Source organism: Aegilops tauschii, chromosome 5, assembly GCF_002575655.3.
Source record: "Aegilops tauschii subsp. strangulata cultivar AL8/78 chromosome 5, Aet v6.0, whole genome shotgun sequence".
NCBI lineage: Eukaryota > Viridiplantae > Streptophyta > Magnoliopsida > Poales > Poaceae > Aegilops > Aegilops tauschii.
In genome coordinates, this window is record NC_053039.3 from 364,472,850 (window position 1) to 364,493,849 (window position 21,000).

A 21,000-nucleotide genomic window follows, 5' to 3' on the forward strand; every position below is an offset into this window, starting at 1 on the left:
CCATTGAAGTTGCTTCCTTATATTCCTCCGGGTTATAATTGATCAGTTATTTTCCTTAAGCTTGAAGAACTGTCTTTAATTATTCTGCACAGAAAAATAAATCACAAGTCTCTAGGCGGCTTACCGCATGGAGAGTCATATACTTAACCTGGAGCATAACCAAGGTCGTAAAGGACCGGCTCTCAACCGTATCTGCAAGATAACCACAATAGCTTACCTGCAAACCTGGCAAGTATATATCCGGTTTATGTAACCCAAATAATGAGGTTGAGAACTCAACTCCGGTTCACCAGCATCGATAATGCTTATTGTGTGCTAGCAATATTGTTAATCAAAGTTAAGCCGGCGGAGTAAGAACCGCCCTTGCACACTGTTGATATGACCAGAAGAACTTGTTGCAAATCAGAAGATCAAAACTTAGGGGCTTCCGGTTCGAATACGACCAGAGAACCGTCCCATAGGGGTTAAGCTAAGATTCGAATGCGATCATATAGCCCCCAGTGGCTTTGGCGTTGCCGATCAAGAGGGTACCGACAGCTATGTTCTCTTTGGTTCGAATACGACCCATGTGTGAACAGGAAGCCCCCAAATGACCTTGAGAGTTGTTTAACGACGCTGATTCGAATACGATCCACGTCGGTTCCCAAAGGGGGTTGAGCCATGATTCAAATATGATCAAGAAAAACTCCCCAATGAGCTCGGCAATTTGCCAATCAAATGGGTATCGACAGCTATGTTCTCTTTGGTTCGAATACGACCTATGTTTGAACAGGAAGCCCCCAGGTGACTATATTGTTAACGGCTAGATTCGAATACGATCGTAAGCCGGATCCACCTCCAAGTGACCATGTGATGTTGTAATGGAAATAACACGATTACCTTTGGAGGAGAAAAGGACAGAGGTCCTGCTTTATTATTTATCATAATATATACATGGCTATAGAAATATGTACATTATGAGAGCTGGTGGCTCAAGTGTAATAGGGTCGAAGCTGAGCTATGTTCCACGGCAGACGGGTCTCTTCCTCCGACTTACGTGAATCTTTGTGCTCCCGAACATCGATAAGTTAGTATGACCCGTTGTGCAAGTTCTTGCTGACCACAAAGGGCCCTTCCCAAGGCGGGGATAACTTGTGTGCATCTGTTTGATCTTGGATAAGCCGGAGCACTAGATCACCTTCCTGGAAGACCCGGGACTTAACCCGGCGGCTGTGATAACGGCGCAAGTCTTGTTGGTAAATCGCCGAGTGAGCTGCTGTCACATCACGCTGTTCGTCCAACAAGTCAAGAGCATCTTGGCGCGCCCGCTCATTATCCGCCTCAACATAAGCTGCCACTCGAGGTGAGTCATGACGGATGTCGCTAGGGAGGACTGCTTCCGCTCCATAAACCATGAAGAAAGGCGTGTAACCCGTAGATCTGTTAGGAGTAGTATTGATGCTCCATAACACGGAGGGTAACTCCTCCACCCAACAACCCGGCGTCCGTTGCAAAGGGACCAAAAGCCGGGGCTTGATGCCCTTCAAGATCTCCTGATTAGCTCTCTCAGCTTGACCATTGGATTGAGGGTGAGCCACTGATGAAACATCAAGTCGAATATGCTCTCGTTGACAAAACTCCTCCATGGCGCCCTTAGACAGATTGGTACCATTGTCAGTTATAATGCTGTGTGGAAAACCAAAGCGAAATATCACCCTTTTCATGAACTGAACCGCTGTGGCTGCGTCACACTTACTAACTGGCTCTGCTTCAACCCACTTTGTGAACTTGTCGACCGCCACCAAGAGGTGGGTCTTCTTATCCTTGGACCTTTTAAAAGGCCCAACCATATCAAGCCCCCAGACCGCAAATGGCCAAGTAATTGGAATCATCCTCAGCTCCTGAGCCGGCACATGAGCCCGTCGCGAGAACCTCTGACAACCGTCACATTTACTGACCAAGTCCTCCGCATCAGCATGAGCCGTCAGCCAATAAAAACCATGACGAAAAGCCTTGGCCACAAGGGATTTTGAGCCGGCATGATGGCCACAATCCCCCTCGTGAATCTCACGTAAAATTTCTTGACCTTCCTTAGGGGAAACACAACGCTAGAAAGTTCCAGTGACACTGCGACGATGCAGCTCACCATTGATAATTATCATTGACTTAGACCGCCGGGTTATTTGTCTGGCCAAAGTTTCATCCTCAGGCAATTCTCCCCGGGTCATGTAAGCCAAGTATGGTACTGTCCAGTCTGGGGTAATGTGGAGAGCTGCCACCAACTGTGCCTCCGGGTCAGGGACAGCCAAGTCTTCCTCTGTAGGCAACTTAACAGAAGGGTTATGCAAGATGTCCAAGAAAGTATTAGGCGGCACCGACTTTTGCTGAGAGCCTAGCCGGCTTAATGCATCAGCCTCCTTGTTCTTCCTGCGATCGATGTGCTCTACTTGGTAACCCTGAAAGTGTCCAGCAATGGCATCAATTTCACGACGATAAGCCGCCATGAGAGGGTCCTTGGAATCCCACTTGCCCGACACTTGTTGAGCCACTAAATCTGAGTCGCCAAAGCACCTTACCCGGCTCAAGCTCATCTCCTTAGCCATCCGAAGACCATGGAGCAAGGCCTCGTACTCAGCCGCATTGTTAGTACAGGGAAACATCAACCGTAGCACATAACGAAACTTGTCACCTCTAGGGGAAGTTAATACAACTCCAGCCCCCGAGCCCTCCAATTGCCTAGACCCGTCGAAGTGAATAGTCCAATATGTATTATCCGGCTTCTCTTCAGGCACCTGCAGCTCTGTCCAATCGTTGATGAAATCCACCAATGCTTGAGATTTGACAGCAGTGCGTGGCACGTATTTCAAACCATGAGGCCCAAGCTCTATAGCCCACTTAGCCACTCTTCCTGTGGCTTCTCTGTTTTGGATGATATCTCCTAAGGGAGCAGAACTAACCACAGTGATGGGGTGACCCTGGAAATAATGCTTAAGCTTCCGGCTTGCCATGAACACACCATAAACAAGCTTCTGCCAATGTGGATACCACTGCTTGGACTCAATGAGCACTTCACTGACGTAGTAAACCGGCCGCTGAACCGGATACTCCTTACCCTCTTCCTTGCGCTCCACCACCACAGCCACGCTGACGGCTCGTGTGTTAGCAGCCACATACAGTAATAAGGGCTCCTTGTTAACCGGAGCAGCAAGAACTGGGGGCTCAGCTAGCTGTCTCTTCAAATCCTCAAAAGCAGCATTAGCAGCATCATTCCAGACAAAGTCATCTGTTTTCTTCATCAACTGGTACAGTGGCATGGCCTTTTCACCCAAACGGCTTATAAACCGGCTCAAAGCAGCGATGCGGCCTGCCAGACGCTGGACGTCGTTGATGCACGCCGGCTTAGCCAGAGAGGTGATTGCCTTGATCTTTTCCGGGTTAGCTTCAATGCCTCTATTAGAAACCAGGAAACCCAAGAGCTTGCCTGCGGGAACACCAAAAACACACTTGGCCGGGTTAAGCATCATCTTGTAAACCCGGAGATTATCAAAGGTTTCTCTAAGATCATTTATCAGGGTCTCCTTCTCCCTGGACTTAACCACGATATCATCCACATAGGCATGAACATTACGCCCAATCTGGTTATGAAGACAATTCTGCACACAACGCTGATAAGTCGCCTGTGCACTCTTGAGTCGAAAAGGCATAGACACATAACAGAAGGCTCCAAAGGGAGTGATGAACGCCGTCTTCTCCTGGTCCTTAACTGCCATTTTAATCTGATGGTATCCAGAATAAGCATCCAAAAAACTTAAGCGCTCACAACCCGCCGTAGCATTAATGATTTGATCAATACGGGGGAGAGCAAAAGGATCAGCCGGACAAGCCTTGTTTAAGTCCGTGTAATCCACACACATCCGCCAGGTGCCGTTCTTCTTAAGCAAAAGTACCGGGTTAGCTAACCATTCTGGATGAAAGACTTCAACAATAAACCTGGCCGCCAAGAGCCGGGCCACCTCCTCACCAATGGCTTTCCGCCTCTCCTCATTAAACCGCCGAAGGAATTGCTTGACCGGCTTAAACTTCGGAGCAATATTGAGAGTGTGCTCAGCGAGTTCTCTAGGTACACCTGGCATGTCAGAAGGTTTCCATGCAAAAATGTCCCTGTTCTCATGGATGAACTCGATGAGCGCGCTTTCCTATTTCGGATCCAGATTGGCACTGATGCTAAACTGCTGAGATGAGTCACCTGGAACGAAGTCAACAAGTTTAGTCTCATCAGCTGACTTAAATTTCATTGCCGGCTCATGCTCCGTGGTCGGCTTTTTCAAAGATGTCATATCTGCCAGGTCAACATTGTCCTTGTAAAACTTCAACTCCTCTGTTGCACAAACAGATTCTACATAAGCCGCGTCACCTTCCTCACACTCCAAGGCTATCTTTCGGCTGCCATGAACCGTAATGGTCCCGTTGTGACCCGGCATCTTGAGCTGTAGATACACGTAACACGGCCGTGCCATGAACTTGGCGTAAGCCGGCCGCCCAAATATAGCATGATACAGACTTCTTATCTTAACCACCTCAAAGGTTAATTTTTCCGCCCTGTAGTTGTACTCATCTCCAAAAGCCACTTCCAGCTCGATCTTACCAACTGGATATGCCGACTAACCAGGCACCACACCATGGAAAACAGTATTGGACTGGCTGAGGTTCTTATCAATCAACCCCATACGACGGAAGGTCTCATAATAGAGGATGTTGATGCTGTTGCCTCCATCCATGAGCACCTTAGTGAATTTATATCCCCCCACCTGAAGAGCCACCACCAGGGCTAGGTGACCCGGATTATCACCCTGGGGAGGGTGATCTTCCCTACTCCACACAATAGGTTGCTCCGACCATCTTAAATAGCGTGGAACCGCCGGCTCAACAGCATTCACAGCCCTCTTATGAAGCTTCTGATCTCGCTTGCACAGACTGGTGGTAAACACATGATACTGTCCACCATTGAGCTGCTTTGGATTGGTCTGATATCCCCCTACTGCTGTTGATGACCCTGGCCGGACTGCTGATTAAAGCCCCCTTGAACATTCCGAGGATTGGAATTTGAGCCGCCGCCCGGGCCATGAAAGCCGCCGGCGCCTGAGCTGCCGCCCGAGCCATTGTTGCCATTAAAGGCATTGGAATTCTTAAAGGCCTTCATGATTGCGCAATCTTTCCATAGATGAGTAGCTGGCTTCTCCCTAGAGCCATGCCTTGGACAAGGCTCATTCAACAACTGCTCAAGCGTCGGGCCTGACCCGCCGGCTCGGGGAGGTGGCCTCCCCTTACGTCGCTGGTTGTTACCCTGTGAGCTGGCGTTGGCCACAAACTCTATGCTGCCATCAGCCTTACGCTTGCTACCTCCTTGGTTCGCCGGGTTATGCTGAGGACCCTTGCCATTGCCGTTCTTCTTTCCCTTCCCTGTCCTTTCATCATCCGACACAGGGTCCTTGGTACTATTAGAGTCGGCGTACTTGACGAGAGCCGCCATCAGCGTACCCATATCATTGCAATCGCGCTTGAGCCGCCCGAGTTTCATCTTCAGGGGCATGAAACGGCAATTCTGCTCCAACATTAAGACTGCAGAGCCGGCATCCATCTTATCAGATGAGTGTATTATCTCTTTGACCCGGCAAACCCAATGGGTTGTAGACTCACCCTCCTGCTGCTTACAGTTAGTCAAATCCACAATGGACATAGACTGCCTACAGGTATCTTTGAAGTTTTGGATGAACCGGGCTTTTAGCTCAGCCCAAGACCCGATAGAATTCGGTGGCAGCCCTTTCAACCAAGTGCAGGCAGTCCCATCTAACATCATGGTGAAGTACTTGGCCATTGCCGCTTCACTGACCTCCAGCAACTCCATAGCCATCTCGTAACTCTCGATCCATGCTCCGGGTTGCAAATCAGCTGTGTAATTAGGCACTTTCCTTGGCCCTTTGAAATCCTTGGGCAGACGTTCGTTACGGAGAGCCGGCACCAGACAAGGAACACCTCCAGTCCTCGTAGGTACACCCACGCCGATGGAAGCCGTCGGATAAGCCGGGTGTGGCTGGTAAGCCGTCAACTGAGGCACCTGCTCCGCCTCTTGCCGTGCTCTGTCTTGGTCTACCGCGTGAAAGGCTTCGTTATGAGCCGGGCCGTGGCCAGGAGGCAAGTCATGGCGTCGGACATTACTTGAGCCGGTCGCTGAGACCATGTGTCTGCTATAACTCGGGCTCCGGCCTGGACGAGGGGTTGAATGAATCCTGTCCCGGCTATAAGAATATGCCTCTTGCTGCGCCAGAGCCGTCCGAAGGAGTTCTCTGACCCGGCGGGTTTCAACCGCCGTTGGAGAGTCACCATCGATTGGGAGAGCCGCCAGCCGCGCCGCGGCGGCGACCATGTTTTCCAACGGGTTGGCATAATGACCCGGTGGTATTGGTACGTACTGAGGCGGGGCAGGGTTCACCCGGGGAGGTCCCATCACTTGGGGCTGAATTGGCGTTCCAGCCCCGGGCACTATGATCTCTGGCGGGTTACTAGACCCTGCACTAGGCGTGTTGAAGAGGTTTCGAGGATCGTAAACCAGAGGGAGTCGAGATTGGGCCTTTTGATGCCTGCTTCTCATGACCTCATTGGACGCGTTTTGATCCATCGTGAGCCGGAAAGACTGTGCCTGAATCAGTTGAGTCTGGGCGTCGAGAGCCGCCCTCTCTGCAGCCATCCTGATCCCTTCCGCCGCCAGATCCTCCTTGGCTTTTGCTAGATCCAACTTTAACTGTGCCACCTCCGCGTCATGCTGAACTTGATCCGCCGGGGCAACCGTAGCGGTCAACAGGACCGTCATCTTGTCTGTGAGATCCATCAGCACCTGAGCCGGCGAAGGCACAGGGCTTCCTGACCCGGCGGTGGGGCTTTGAACAGGTTGTGCGCCAGCCTTGAAGATCCCAACCCGGCTCGGCGGCTCAAAGGGGTCCGAAATACTGTCGCCATCGGAAATGTCGTGGAATTGTCACGGCAGATGTCCTCGTGCAAGGACTTAGTCGTGGAGCCATCGCAGCTAGGAAGCTTAAAGGGGTTAAACGGGACAAGGAACACGAGGGTTATACTGGTTCGTCCCCTTACAGTGAAGGTAAAAGCCTACGTCCAGTTGAGGTGGTATTGATTAGGGTTTCGACGACCAGGAGCTAAACCGTCCTGCCTGGTTATCGATTTGGTCTTACTTGTCCCTAAACCGCCGCCGGGTCGTCCCTTTATATAGAGAGGTTGACGCCCAGCGGCTCTCAGAGTCCCGGCCGGCTCATAACAGTGTCCGGCTCGGATTCTTAACTATTCTTGCCTTACACTACAAGTTTCACCATAACGGCGGTTAGCACTACGGGCCTTAAGCCATCTCTGGGTCTTAAGCCCATTATTGACCCGCCGTCTTCAAGTTTGGTACTGAGCTTCGCGTGATGACCATTATGACGTAACCCGGCCCCTCCTGGGTGGCTCCAATGGTTATATCCTCAACAACAACAAAAGGCCTGTTGGCATAAAGTTTACAGTCCTTGCAGATAAAAGCACCATCAGATGTATAGAAGCACAGATCATTTGACCTGAGTGCTAATGTTTCAGGCTGTAGAATCTGATGGAGCAGCATGATCTTCACCTTTTTTCTGCCATTGCTCTTGAACAACGAAGCGAATGTCTGATAGTCTGGTTTCAAAACCATTCATATCTTGACGACATTTGCCAACCACTATTCTTGTTTCCAAAATGATGTCCCTTAGGGATTGGACTTGTGTCTGGAGCACATATATATCACTCTGTCTAGCAGGAAGATTTTGTTCAGTAGGCGATTTGGACGAGGTTACCTTGACAACCAACCCAGAATTACGTAGGAAGGTGCTTTTTGCACTTTTAGTGGAGAGATACGGACGCACTGCAGCAAGAGGTGACATTGTGCCTGTGGTAGCCTCGTCACCTTCAGGTGGTTCTGGCTGTTCAATCATTTTTTCCATAGCTTCCTGAAAGTTTGTACTTGTAGATTAGTGTACCAGATAAGTTACTAATGAGATAAAAACAAACAAAGTAGGTTACACGTTTATACATAACTTATTTTGGTGAACTACTGTAATACATTAGCATGTATTGTAGTGCCAACTACATAATAAAATCACTTTCGGAACATATGTTCATGTAGCATGCCTACTGTATTGTCTATTTCCTCACATTCGTTGACATCTAAGGATAAAGAGACATGGTTTAAGGTATGATGAACATAGTATGACATCATTCATATCATGGCCAAACAGATATAAAACAAACAGGCTATTTTATCATTGTGTGCGTACGTGAACATAACAACTAGAATACAGATCAAGACCAAAAGAATATCCTTCATCTCTTTTAAACCATGTAAGGTGAAATGATACGTTAAGACAACTGTGTATAAAAGTGAACAGAGTAACTGACATTGGCTGCAAACCAAGTTGTTAAATGAACACATCACAGTACCAATCAGTTCAAAGGCAGGAGGAGTAAGGACTTACAACAGCGGCTTGAACTGGTGTGCTCATGCCCTTCATCTTGCTGGTGTGGCAATCCTTGAAGATTTGCACTGCACTCGGTTCAGGTTCTTTTTGGTCCGCACAGGCTTTCCTCTGTATTTGGAACAAGTCAATATAGATACGATAATATGGCATAGAAAAAAGAAGGAAGTAGCAGCTATTTACAAGAGCCTCGCAGTGTGCAATATAGCTACGATATCCTGTTGTCTGTTGGAATTTCACTTTAGAACGGTTGGTCTTGTTCTTCAAACAGTTAGCCTAGAAGAAAATACACTTGTAAGGCACATACATAAATACAAGTTCAATATGTGGTTTGATCAAATACATATAGCCTACCTGATACTTTGGATCAGACCAGTGTTTAACGAGGGCTGTCCAGTCTTCATCTGTAATATATTCCACTGGAGATGTTTGGGCGATTTCATTGTTAGCCTTGCCTTCCAAGTGAGATTTTCTAAGGTGGTACCGATACTGTCGCAGAGCAGACTGAAAAACACGAGTGCATGCTTGTTTAGTTGCATCATCTTTCGGATCCAACTTGAACCTCATCTGTTGAAAATAGAATGTGAGTCTTATTAGGAGGAAGCTAGAAAGTATGGGACAGAGCAAGACAATATTACTAATTGCGATGAATAACATTACTTATGGATAAATGGTCAAGGAAGGTGTTAAACTGGGTATTGTCTTTCTCATTCTTGTACTGGATCCACGTTGGGAGGATACATGCATGACACCTAACGACAACGGCTGCCTTTGATACTAACTTGGCTGACTCTGTTGCATCGCGTGGCCTTTTTAAACCTGCCTCAAAATGGATCTCCATTCTTCCTCCTTTAGATTTTGTTAGTCTGTCAAGCATTATCCCTGATGTCTGTTTCCGCTTGCGTCGTGGTGCTAGTTCAACAACGAATATGGAAAGTGTTACTGTACATCAAACTGTGAGAGTACATATAAAGGAGCATGCAACTGCAACTTGACTCGGTCAGGTACCGTCTTGGTGTTGATGCTCATGAGGTTCATCTGATCTTGCCAAGTCCTGTTGTGTCAGCAGTGCTTCGGAAGTAGTGTTAGGTGTGAAGGCAGCTTGGGAACTGGCCAGTTCCGGAGCAAACGAACGAGTAACTCGTTGAGATGCTGGTACAGTTGAAGCGGATGCTGCAGCTGGTGGAGCAGGTGATACCGTGTTTGTAGATTTAGCCGGTGGACTTGGACCTTCTACTGCACTATAAGTACCAGCAGAATCTGGACGGCCGATCCTTTTCTGTTTCACCCGACGAGTAACACCACTCCCTACTATATTATTTTCCTTGCTCTTTTTTGACTTTGCCATGTCAAGCCGTACCCACAACACAAAAGAATAAAATCGCTCTTCAAAACTCATTGATGCATGATATAGACAAGCAATACTTTGATGTAAGACAACCGTATGAGGATGGAATATGTAAGGAAAACAGGACGGCATGACATATTCACAGCTACGATGTGTAAACTAAGCAGAAGGATTTTCAAGAAAATAGAAGTGATGCAAGCTAGACACCATATGAAAGATGCAACCAATATTACTCTGCCAAGTGAAAAGTGTCTTGTCATAAGTGGCAATTCGAAAAATTAGAAGCAGTACAACGTAGAAATCAATGCAAGATGCAACCACTATCAAACTGCCATGTTAAAAGTGTCGAATCATGAGTGACTGATGCGGGATACACAACAACAGCACTTTGATGTAAGAACATGGTATGATAGATAGATGTAGTGTATTCTAGACACAGAACGCCATGTCATATGCACATGTATAACGTATGAACTCAGCAGGTGCAATTTAATCAAAATAGAAGAAATACATGCTAGACAACATATGCAATATGAAACCAATTATCACACTGTCAACTTAGAGCAAGCACCTGCGATGGAGTACGGGAGATGAACTCATCATGTGGACTTGGGACTTCAACTTCATTAGCAGTAGCAGTGGCAAATCTAGAGAGTCTCTGTTTGCGTCGGTGCGGAGGACCACCAACATCCCCTAACTTACTCTTTTCCTTCCTATTTTTTGATATTGCCTTATGAAGTCAAAACCACAAGAAGATGAATAAAATTAGCTCTGCATAACTGGTTGATGCATGATACAGACGAACACTACTTTGATGTAAGGCAAGTGCAGGATAGGAGGATGGAATATATACAAAAAAGACAGCGTTTCATATTCACACGTACGATAGGAGGATGGAATATGTATGAAAAAACAGTAAGCGGAAGGCATTTCAACAAAATTAGAAGAAATGAAAGCTTGGCACCATATGAACATGCAACCAATATCACTCTATCAGGTAAAAAGTGTCTCGTCGTAAGTGCCATTTCAAGAAATTAGAAGCAGTACAAGCTAGAAGACAATCCAAGATGCAACCTACACCACAGTCCCAAGTTAAATGTGTCTTATGGGTAAGTGATCGTTGCAGGTATAAGTTGTAAGCTACGCAGATGCAATTCAACATAATCAGAAGCAATACAAACTAGACATCATACGGAAAACACAACCACATATAAAAGTTTCAAGTTAGAGCAAGCACCTGTGATGGTGGAGTAGGGGAGATGTGCTCATCATGTACACGTATGTTCTAGAAACAGGAACACGTGTCATATTCAAAGGCATTATGTGTAAAATAAGCAGATGCAATTCAACAAAGTTAGAAGCAATACAAGCTAGACATCATACGCAACATGCAACCACATATAATAGTGCCAAGTTAGAGCAAGCACCTGTGATGGTGGAGTAGGGGAGATGTGCTCATCATCTACATAGCTACGTTGACTGTCTAGCCTTGCGTTGTCTTGCGAATCTTGTTGGGAGGATGGCGGAGTAGAATCTGTAGAGAACCTCCGTTTCAGTTGCTCGAAAGGACCACCATCATCCAATGCCTTGCCAATTTCCTTCAGCTTTATTGATTTTGCATTGTGAGGTCAAACCGACAAGAAAAAGGAATATAATTCGCTCTTCAGAACTCATTCATGCATGATACCGACGAACACTACTCTGATGAAAGGCAAAGTCATGATACGAGGATGGAATATGTACGAAAAAATGGACGGCTTGACAAATTCACACCTATGATGTGGTAACTAAGCAGAAGGCACTTCAACAAATTAGAAGCACTGCAAACTAGACACCATATGAAAGGTGCAATCAATATCACTCTGCCAAGTTAAAACTGTCTCGTCATAGGTGGCGTTCATCAAACTAGAAGCAATACATGCTAGAAATCATATTCAAGACGCAAACCAATATCACACTGCCAACTTAAAGGTGTTCCATCATAAGTGACTGATGCAGGATACATAAGAAGAGTAGTTTCATGTAAGAACATGGTGTGATAGACAGATATAGTATGTACCAAAAACAGGAAAGCGTGTCATATTCACACGTATCATGTGTAAGCTAAGAAGATGCAGTTACACTAATTAGGAGCAATAAAAGCTAGATACCATATGCAACATGCAACCAGATATCACACTGCCAAGTTAGAGCAAGCACCTTGGATGGTGGAGTAGGGGAGCGGAGACTTGGACCTTGTAATGCACTATCAGTACAAGGAGAATCGGTACAGATGCTTCGTTTACGTTGCTGTAGAGGACCACCATCATCGCCTTCCTTACTATTTTCCTTCCCCTTTCTTGATTTTGCCTTGTCAAGTCAAACCCACAAGAAAAAGGAATAAAATTTGCTCTTCAGAACTCATTGATGCATGATACTGACGAACACTACTTTCATGTAAGGCAGCCGCATGATAAGAGGATGGAATATGTATGAAAAACAGGACGGCGTGACATATTGACATGTATGATGTATAAAGTGTAAACTAAGCACAAGGTGCTTGAACTTGTTAGAATCAATGCAAGCTAGAAACCATATGAAAGATGAAACCAATATCAGTCTGCCAAATTAAAAGGGTGCCCTAACAAATGTATTTGACCAAATTAGAAGCAATACATGGCAACAGGCTAGAAATAATATGCAATATGCAACGAATAAAGGTGACTCATTGTAAGTGATTGATGCAGGATACAGAAGAGAGGTAGTTTCATGTAAGAACAAGGTTAACACATAGATGTAGTGTGTACCAAAAATAGGAAGGCATGTCATATTCACAAGTATAATGTGTAAACTAAGCAGATGCAATTTACCCTAATTAGAAGCATTACAAGCTAGACACCGTATGCTACATGCAACCACACATCACACTGCGAAGTTAGAGCAAGCACCTGTGATGGTGGTGTGGGGGAATTGCGGTCACCAACTAGAGAGCTACGTTGACTATCTTCATTTAGCCTTGCTGTTTCTTGAGAATCATGTGGGGAGGATGACACTGCACTCTTTAAACGAGTATGGCGTCTCACAGTAACCCACCCGGGTGACTGTCTCATCATAAGTGATTGACGAGGGATACAAAAGAGCATTAGTTTGATGTACGAACATGGTTAATAGACATATGTAGTATGTATCAAAAACAGGAAGGCATGTCATTATCAAAGGTATAACGTGTAAAGTAAGCAGATGCAATTTAACCAAATTGGAAGCAATACAAGCTAGACACCATATGCAACATGCAACCACATTTGACAGTGCAAAGTTAAAGCAAGCACCTGGGATGGTTGTGTGTGGCAATTGAGATCATCAACTGCAGAGCTACGTTTACTGTCTCCAACTGCTGACACTGCATCCTTTAGAGCACTGAAACGCTTAGTGCTTATCTTCGAATTACACTGGAGCGACTTCTGTCTTTTCTTTTCAGCATTCATCAACACTGCGTCAGAGTCTGAAATACCCATGCATAAAAAACAATAGTGTGAGTATGGGTGAAGTGTGTGCACAATTAGTACAGTGTAAAGGTAGCAGATAGCAGGTGGTGAGAAATAAATGACGGGAGACATATGATAGCTCTACAACATGCATGGCACACTAAATTACTATAGGATTCTATGAAAATAACATTCAACTGAAAACAAATAGGTCAGTCCATTTTTCTGCACCGTCCGATGTACAAAGAACAGGCAGATTGCCTTCATCTACCTCCAGCCAGTCAGTGTTGACGATCTTCCTTGAAACGGCAGCGACCACCGGCCCAGTCCCCTGCCTGCGCCCTCCCCTCAACCTCACAGCACCGTCGTGCTTGGCACTGCCCCCCGGCAATCCATTCAAGCCCCGCCGACCTCTAGATTGGGCGCAAGCAGCTCCTGTGCCCCACACCCCTATGATAGACACCGATGCGCCGCTTCCCCGGTGAACAGGCGGACTAGGTGCTCCGCGCGCCTAAGCGGGTGCTTCTTCTTTTAATTGCGGTTCGACTGACCCTGAATTGAAATCCAGGCGGGCTACTGACCTCTAGCAAAAGTGAAATAGTAAAGGGAGGAAACCTTGTGCATTTAGTATCACGAAGAAGATGCAGTAAGAAGCGCTCAATGTCAGGACCGGATTTTTCGGGATATATTTTCCCAGAAAATGATCCTTGTGCTCATCAGCCCCAGGATTACTGTTAGCTGATGAGGCACCAACTTGATACAGAAATTCCAAGCAACGTACATAATATGTAGTACAAGACCATTGTGGCCTATGAGTACAACAAATGGTTTCTAGTGGCTGATGGCGGAAGCGCTTTGTTGTTCATCTGCGTCTATGGGACTCCATTTCCCATAGGAACAGCTGACCTGGATAACTCCTATCTTCGCGAGGCTGCTGTCACCATTGCGTGGGTTCCGGGGCTATCATCGGAACGCTCCTCTCCTTGCACGAAATCTGGCCAAGACAATAGCCAGGGACAAGCCAGTGAGTACTTTGAATGTACTCGCAAACATTATGAACACTGGTATAATATAACAAGGGATAATCATGCTCCGAAATATTCTATGATCATAACGTCAGTCACAAAATAAAAATTCATGAAGCACGCAAGCAGGTTATTCATATACGACATGAATATGCAATAAGGGAGTAGAAATAGAATGCACCGATCGGGTGTCTGAAGCGACGCCTCGAAAGGATAATAAGACAAATCATGCCTCAGTCGGGCGTCTGAGCGACACCACATAAAGGGCTTATAAATAAAAGAAATAACAAGCATGCCACAGTCGGGCGTCTATGCGACACCACATAAAGGGCTTATAAATAATAGAAATAACAAGCATGCCACAGTCGGGCGTCTGTGCGACACCACATAAAGGGCTTATAAATAATTTAAATAACAAGCATGCCATAGTCGGGCGTCTGAGCGACACCACATAAAGGGCTTATAAATAATTTAAATAAGAAGCATGCCACAGTCGGGCGTCTGAGCGACACCACATAAAGGGCTTATAAATAATTTAAATAACAAGCATGCCACAGTCGGGCGTCTGAGCGACACCACATAAAGGGCTTATAAGTAATTTAAATAACAAGCATGCCACAGTCGGGCGTCTGAGCGACGCCACATAAAGGGCTTATAAGAGAATGATCACAGTGAATATCCAGGAGGTAGAACCGTCCCAGGGATACTCAATAATTCAAATAATGTAAATGGTTAGTCCATAATAATAGTGATCATAATCATCATGAGTCACAAGTCATGATCCATGTTCTGGTTTAGCAATTTTTCCTCCGAAGACCGACACTAAGACCGACACTTGACCCATCCCAGACTGTAGTCCATAACCATGGACACGGCTATTCGAATAGATATAATCTCTGCAGAGGGTGTACTCTTTACCCACGAGTAACGGATTTCTTTAGTCCATCGGGACTAATTCTGTCTACGGTCTTTTAATTGAAAACACACCTAACCGCACACACCAGCCTAACTTACCGGTGTCTGGAATCACCCACGACACCCGTTAAGCGAAACTCTAAGTGGGGAGGCTACAACCTCGATTAGCATGGGATCACAAAATTTATACCGCGCGCAAACTAGGGGAGCTACCCCTTCGGCTCCAACCGAAAACACCCATGCCCCCGGACCAGGTGGCATGCCTACCGGGGGCCTCCGGTATCTTCCACCATGGCCTCTCTGTACGGTGTGTGCTAGGAAGGGGTTGACAACTTACTAAACCGTACCCTACCTGTGGCAGGGACAAGTGGTAGTACGCAACAAGTATGGGGGTTACTGGAACAAGACTCGATCTACGGTCGACTCAGGAGGTTTAAGTATTCCCTGCATGGTTAGCATAACAAATATGTTTCAACCAACAGACAAAATCACCACTCATCATACCTCACTATGCCATACCGGACACAACCGTCTCGACGAAGACTGGAGACAAGCCCGTGTCTACCCAAGACAGAGACTTTCCCGGATTCCTTCCGGTAGGCATGAAAGGCATACGAGGGTGATTACTATCACAAGCATATCAAATTCCAACAGCAAGGAACATTCATTATGCACTCATGAGTATGATCATATCATCGCATAAAATAATGAATACTTTGTGTTAAGGTGGTGTTGTAACCGTATCAAACAACACACATAATATTATGCCAGGGTTCAGAATGCTTGCCTTCAAGTGGTGGAGAGGCAGGGTGCATTCCAAAACTTTTGAAAGTTTCCTTCTCCCTCCAAAAATCCTATTTTGAGAAAATTCAAATTAACACATAGTTTTAAAACAGTACAAAAAAGTTGTCTGAATTTTTTTCAAATAAATATGAGAATAAACTAGACCAATTTTGAGAAACAACAGAAAAAGAATCAAATCATTTGGGCTTATATTTAAAAAGTTATAGTCAGTCAAAGTTTAGTCAAAATCTGTTTTTAAAACAAAACAGAAAAAGAGAAAAAAAATGGTTCGAATAAGAATACGGAGGAGACGTACTCTGAGTTTTACGCTTTCACTTAAACCAGCGCGGGCCGTTGCTGGATCACTGACAGTGGGTCCCTTGGGCCCACTGGTCAGGTTTGACCAGTCGCCCGTGCCTCCCTCCTCCTCTGTCCGAGCGGTGGCGGGGTTCCGGCGATCGACGCCGGTGATTGGCGGCTCCTCGTGGGGCTCTGACGGCGGGGATAGGTTCACTGCGCTAGGGCGATCCTCCCGGTGGTCGAGAGGGTCGTGGGGGTGAAGGGAGTCGCCGGCGGCGAGCTCTGCGGCGGACGGCGGCTTCGGGAGGATTGGGGACTTGGGCTATGGTGGCTCCCGATCAAAGCTGAGAGGCTGGGTGGCTCTACAAGATCGAGGGGGGTCGGACGGTGGTGCTGGCTGGGCTAGGTGGGCTCTGCTCGCGGCGCACGGCACCGGAGCGTGGCGGCGGCCGAGCTGACCGGAGATGGGGAAGACGGCCTCTCCCCATCGATTGCCGGCTATGGGGGCATCAGAGGGATGGCCTGTGGTTGCCTGGGGGTTTGGAGGAGCTCGGGGGTTCCTTTTATAGGCGGCCGAGGTCGGTTCCCGCGGTCGTGGGTAAGGACGCCGGCGAACCGCCGTTCTGTTACAGCAGGGCGACGTGGAGGCGGTTGGGGCTGGTCGGTGCATTCCGACGAACTCCCCACTGCTCAAGGGGGCGAGCTGGCGCACGGCTGTGGCTCAGGCGGCGCCGTCCATGGCAGAGGCTGTCGGAGCGGCGGTGGCGGCTTGCGGTGGTGGTGCTGTGGGGTGCCAGGGGTGGCCAGGGCGGCTCTGCGATGAGGGAGAGGTCGGGGCACGCTGGTTGCGAGTGGGAATGGATCAGAACGAGCGCGGGGAGGCGGCAGTGGGACGCGGCGACTCGGGTGCACGCACGTGCAAAACGCGCGCTCTGGCCGCGCCCAGAGCACGCACGCTAGGTGCTCGACGCAATGCCATCGTGTGCTAGGGGGCTTGGATGAGTCTGGGGGTTAGCAATTCTAGGTTAGAGTCATCTATGAGCTTAGTGGACATGCTGGTTTGGCAAAACAAGCAGGTTCAAAATGCAAACTAGGGCTCATGCCAATTCTGTTCATGCACTCAAGGTGTTTGACAGAATGCCAAGGGCATCTAGGCAACTCTTGGGGTGGCCAAAAACTCCAGATCATAGTCTCTTTGGATGATAAAGAGGGTGGCAAGGTTAGTTTGTCAAAAACAAAAACTTGTTAGTGCAAGTTTTTGAGAAAACCAAATCTGGACAAAAACTAAAGGCTGTAATTGCATGAACCAAAAATACTCCAATGGGTCCACTCTCCTGGACTTAAGGGTTTTGTATGGTGGTTTATAAGCAGGAAAAAGAATCATGGGTATTAGGGCAAGTTAAAATATGGTTGTAGTAGAAAACATCTCACTGGACCAGAGAGTAAAAGAGGATGTTTTGCTCAAATTTTTCAAAGAACATCAATGGGTTTTTGCATAAAGTTGAATATTATACTCCTATTAACATCCCCTAATTTTGGTGAAAATTTTAAATGCATTTATCAAATGGTTGTAGTGCAAAAGAGGCTCTAAAGCTTATAAAAATCATTTTTAAAAGAATAAAGCTCAGGAAAAACAATCATGCAAATAAATCCACTGATAAAAGAAATGTTTTCTTGAGAGGGTATACAAGTCCAATAATATTTTTGGAAAGTTTTCACTTGGGGTAAAAACTCCACAATATCAAAGAAAAGAGAGGTTCTGAAATCAAAAGATAAATCCAGAAAATAAAAATTTAATTTCCTGGCAAAATTTTAATTGATAAATCATGGTTAAATTTTTGGGGTGTTACACTCAACTAGTTTCTTTTGTGGGATGAATACGGTGTGAGCAGAGACGTAAGGTTTGCACGAATAAGGGAAGAGGAGTACCTCTTTCTGCTGGCAGTGCTGTGTCCTCCTTCTGTTTTTCCAACAATCTTCTTATGGTTCGCTGGAAACGAGAAGTTGTGGAGGACGGTGCAGCCTTGGACGAACCCATGGCCAAGTTGTTGAGTGTGGTGCGGTGGCCGTCTGTCGGTGGCAGGGAAGCAGATCCGAGGCAGTGAACAACGACGTAGCGGGAACAGCTCCGGTGCGGTGGACGGTTGCGACAGTGGAGCGACAGCAGTGAGACGCAGGACGGCGTGGTCGGAGTAGTTCTGGTATAGCGCACATCGGCGTCGGTCTCGTGGAGGCAGCTCTACATCGGCTTCAGCTGCTAAGTCCTTGAGGGCATTGCGGTTGCGGTTGCGTTGGACGACGACGTCGGGGTACCGGCTCCGGCGTGATGGAGGAGGGCGGCGGTGGATTGGGCGCTATGGGGTGGAGGACGGAGGAGGCTGGGGTTTCGCGGCTGGTGGAGAGGGCGTTTTGTCGCCCACGGAGTATGAATGGGGAAACGGAGGGAGGCGGGGAACTAAGGGGGAACAATGTTTCGGTTTGGGACGCGCTTGTTTGAAATCTGGGGAAAGTTACAAACTTTGCCCCCATCTAAAATTTCGGACATATTGCGGGTTGGGGGTAGGACAGTAATCTCAGGTGTCCCAAATGTGGGCGGGATAGATTTCGGCCGAGCGCATGGGTGTTTAGGTGCCCACGGCGTATGAATGCTTCTCAGAGGCGGTTGAGACTGGCGTCTTGGTGAAGTTACAAACCTACCCCGGTTTAGACCTTTGGACATCGGGCCGATAGGCTACACGGGCCAGAGTCAGGACAGTAATTTCCTACCACCAAACATTAGTCTCGCGTGGTTTCGGGTGACCAGAGGCCTATTTGGCGCTTCGTTCAATATTTGGGAGCAGAAGCATTAACGTTTTCGGTTCTCTTGAATTGAACATTCAGGATTTGTCAAACTTCACAAATCTTTACTCTTGAAAATCCTAAAGCTACAATTATTTTGGAATGGAGGTGGTACATTTGAATATAGATTGTACATGAGTATATATTAAAAAATATGCAACTTACCTCAGTTCATGCATGGTTCCAGATATAATCTCCTTGGTTGCAAAAAAAAAGTTAGACATGCGTATGAATATATATAGCATGTTCAAACGCACAACAAAGATTGATGTCCCCTTTTACATCTGATTTACAAATGCCATTATCTCGGGTTCAAATAGATGAATGCACTTCCTATGAATTGGAATCTTCGAAACCCCCTTTATGTTGAATTCGACATGTATTCTATTTCATAGCTAGCAATTTGGAATGTATCCATGCAAGTGACAAATGTATAAAGTGCTTCACACTACCAACATGGAGTGCACTAATTAATGTTTATATATATATTGCAAAAGCATCCATTGCCTGTATTTCAAACCGCTCTCACTCTATGGATCGATAATATGAAATAAACACATGCACATGCTAGAATTCAATAGAGATGGGTGTCTGATAGACCGATTTTCGTCCATACGCAATTTGCAAAAATTCATGATCTCATCCAAAAATAATAATGCCATTTATATTTTAATTTAATGCGTAGAACCGCCTTTTACACGTAGATGCACTATGCCTCGGCCTGTTCTCACAAACGCGCTATATCTCTCTCTATCTACCGCATAAGTGCACACACTTTATATGCATCGGCATTTCTCTTTCACACATGCTCACAATCTCTCTCGGGGTGTCGGGGAGTCTCACGCACATGCTCTCTCTATATCTCTCTCTCTCTCTTTCTGACTACTATGGTACCACTCTTTTCACTAATCTCAGTTGGAAAACACTATTTCTCTCACATGCATATATACACACGCACGGTCTCTACTAGCCCTCTATACGCACATATATGTGCCTACGTGTCTCCCACACGCACATTATCTTTAGGCCTCTCTCGCACATATTGCCCCCCAGACACACCTCTCTCTTAGTAGTTGGCAGATATGATTCCATCATATCATTCGGTAGGATATCCTTGTCTGTTAGGCTGGATGGTAATACGAGGCAAAGTTTTACCCTAGTTCAGACCCTTGCAGTTGAGGAAAAAGCCTACTCCTGGTACTGTATATTAGTGATAGGGGTGTGTATAATGTACACGTGAATACCAGGCATTATGCGTGTGTGTATACTATCGACGAACTAGCCCCCGAGCTTCTATAACATACTGGGGGCCTAGGGTTACAAATCATATATAGTCGGCTTATCACCAGTGGGGATAGAGTCCTCCGTGACTCTGGTAGCTAGCTTCGTGTTATACGCCGAGTCCTCCACATGGGTCTTCGTATAACGCGTCTCGATCCAACCTATGTGGCGCAGGATGGAACCGACCCATGAGTCCTCATGTTGACCCACCACAACTAGAAATGATGTGCCCACCACACCACACACGCAATCGGCCACTAAGAAAATAAGCATATACAATAGTACAATGTTATACATGAAAGTTAATTGCATGGTGCATCCAAAAATATTTGTTCTGTATTGTGAATGTTTATATATTCTCCTAAAATATTAATCACGGGAAAGAGAAACGAAGGGCATATCTCTCCTTGTCTCCACCGGACATCCCCTCTTTCTACACCACTTTCACGTACGCACACAAACTATCTCTCGGCCCTCTAAAAGTATGCATGCCCACGACACATTCACGCATG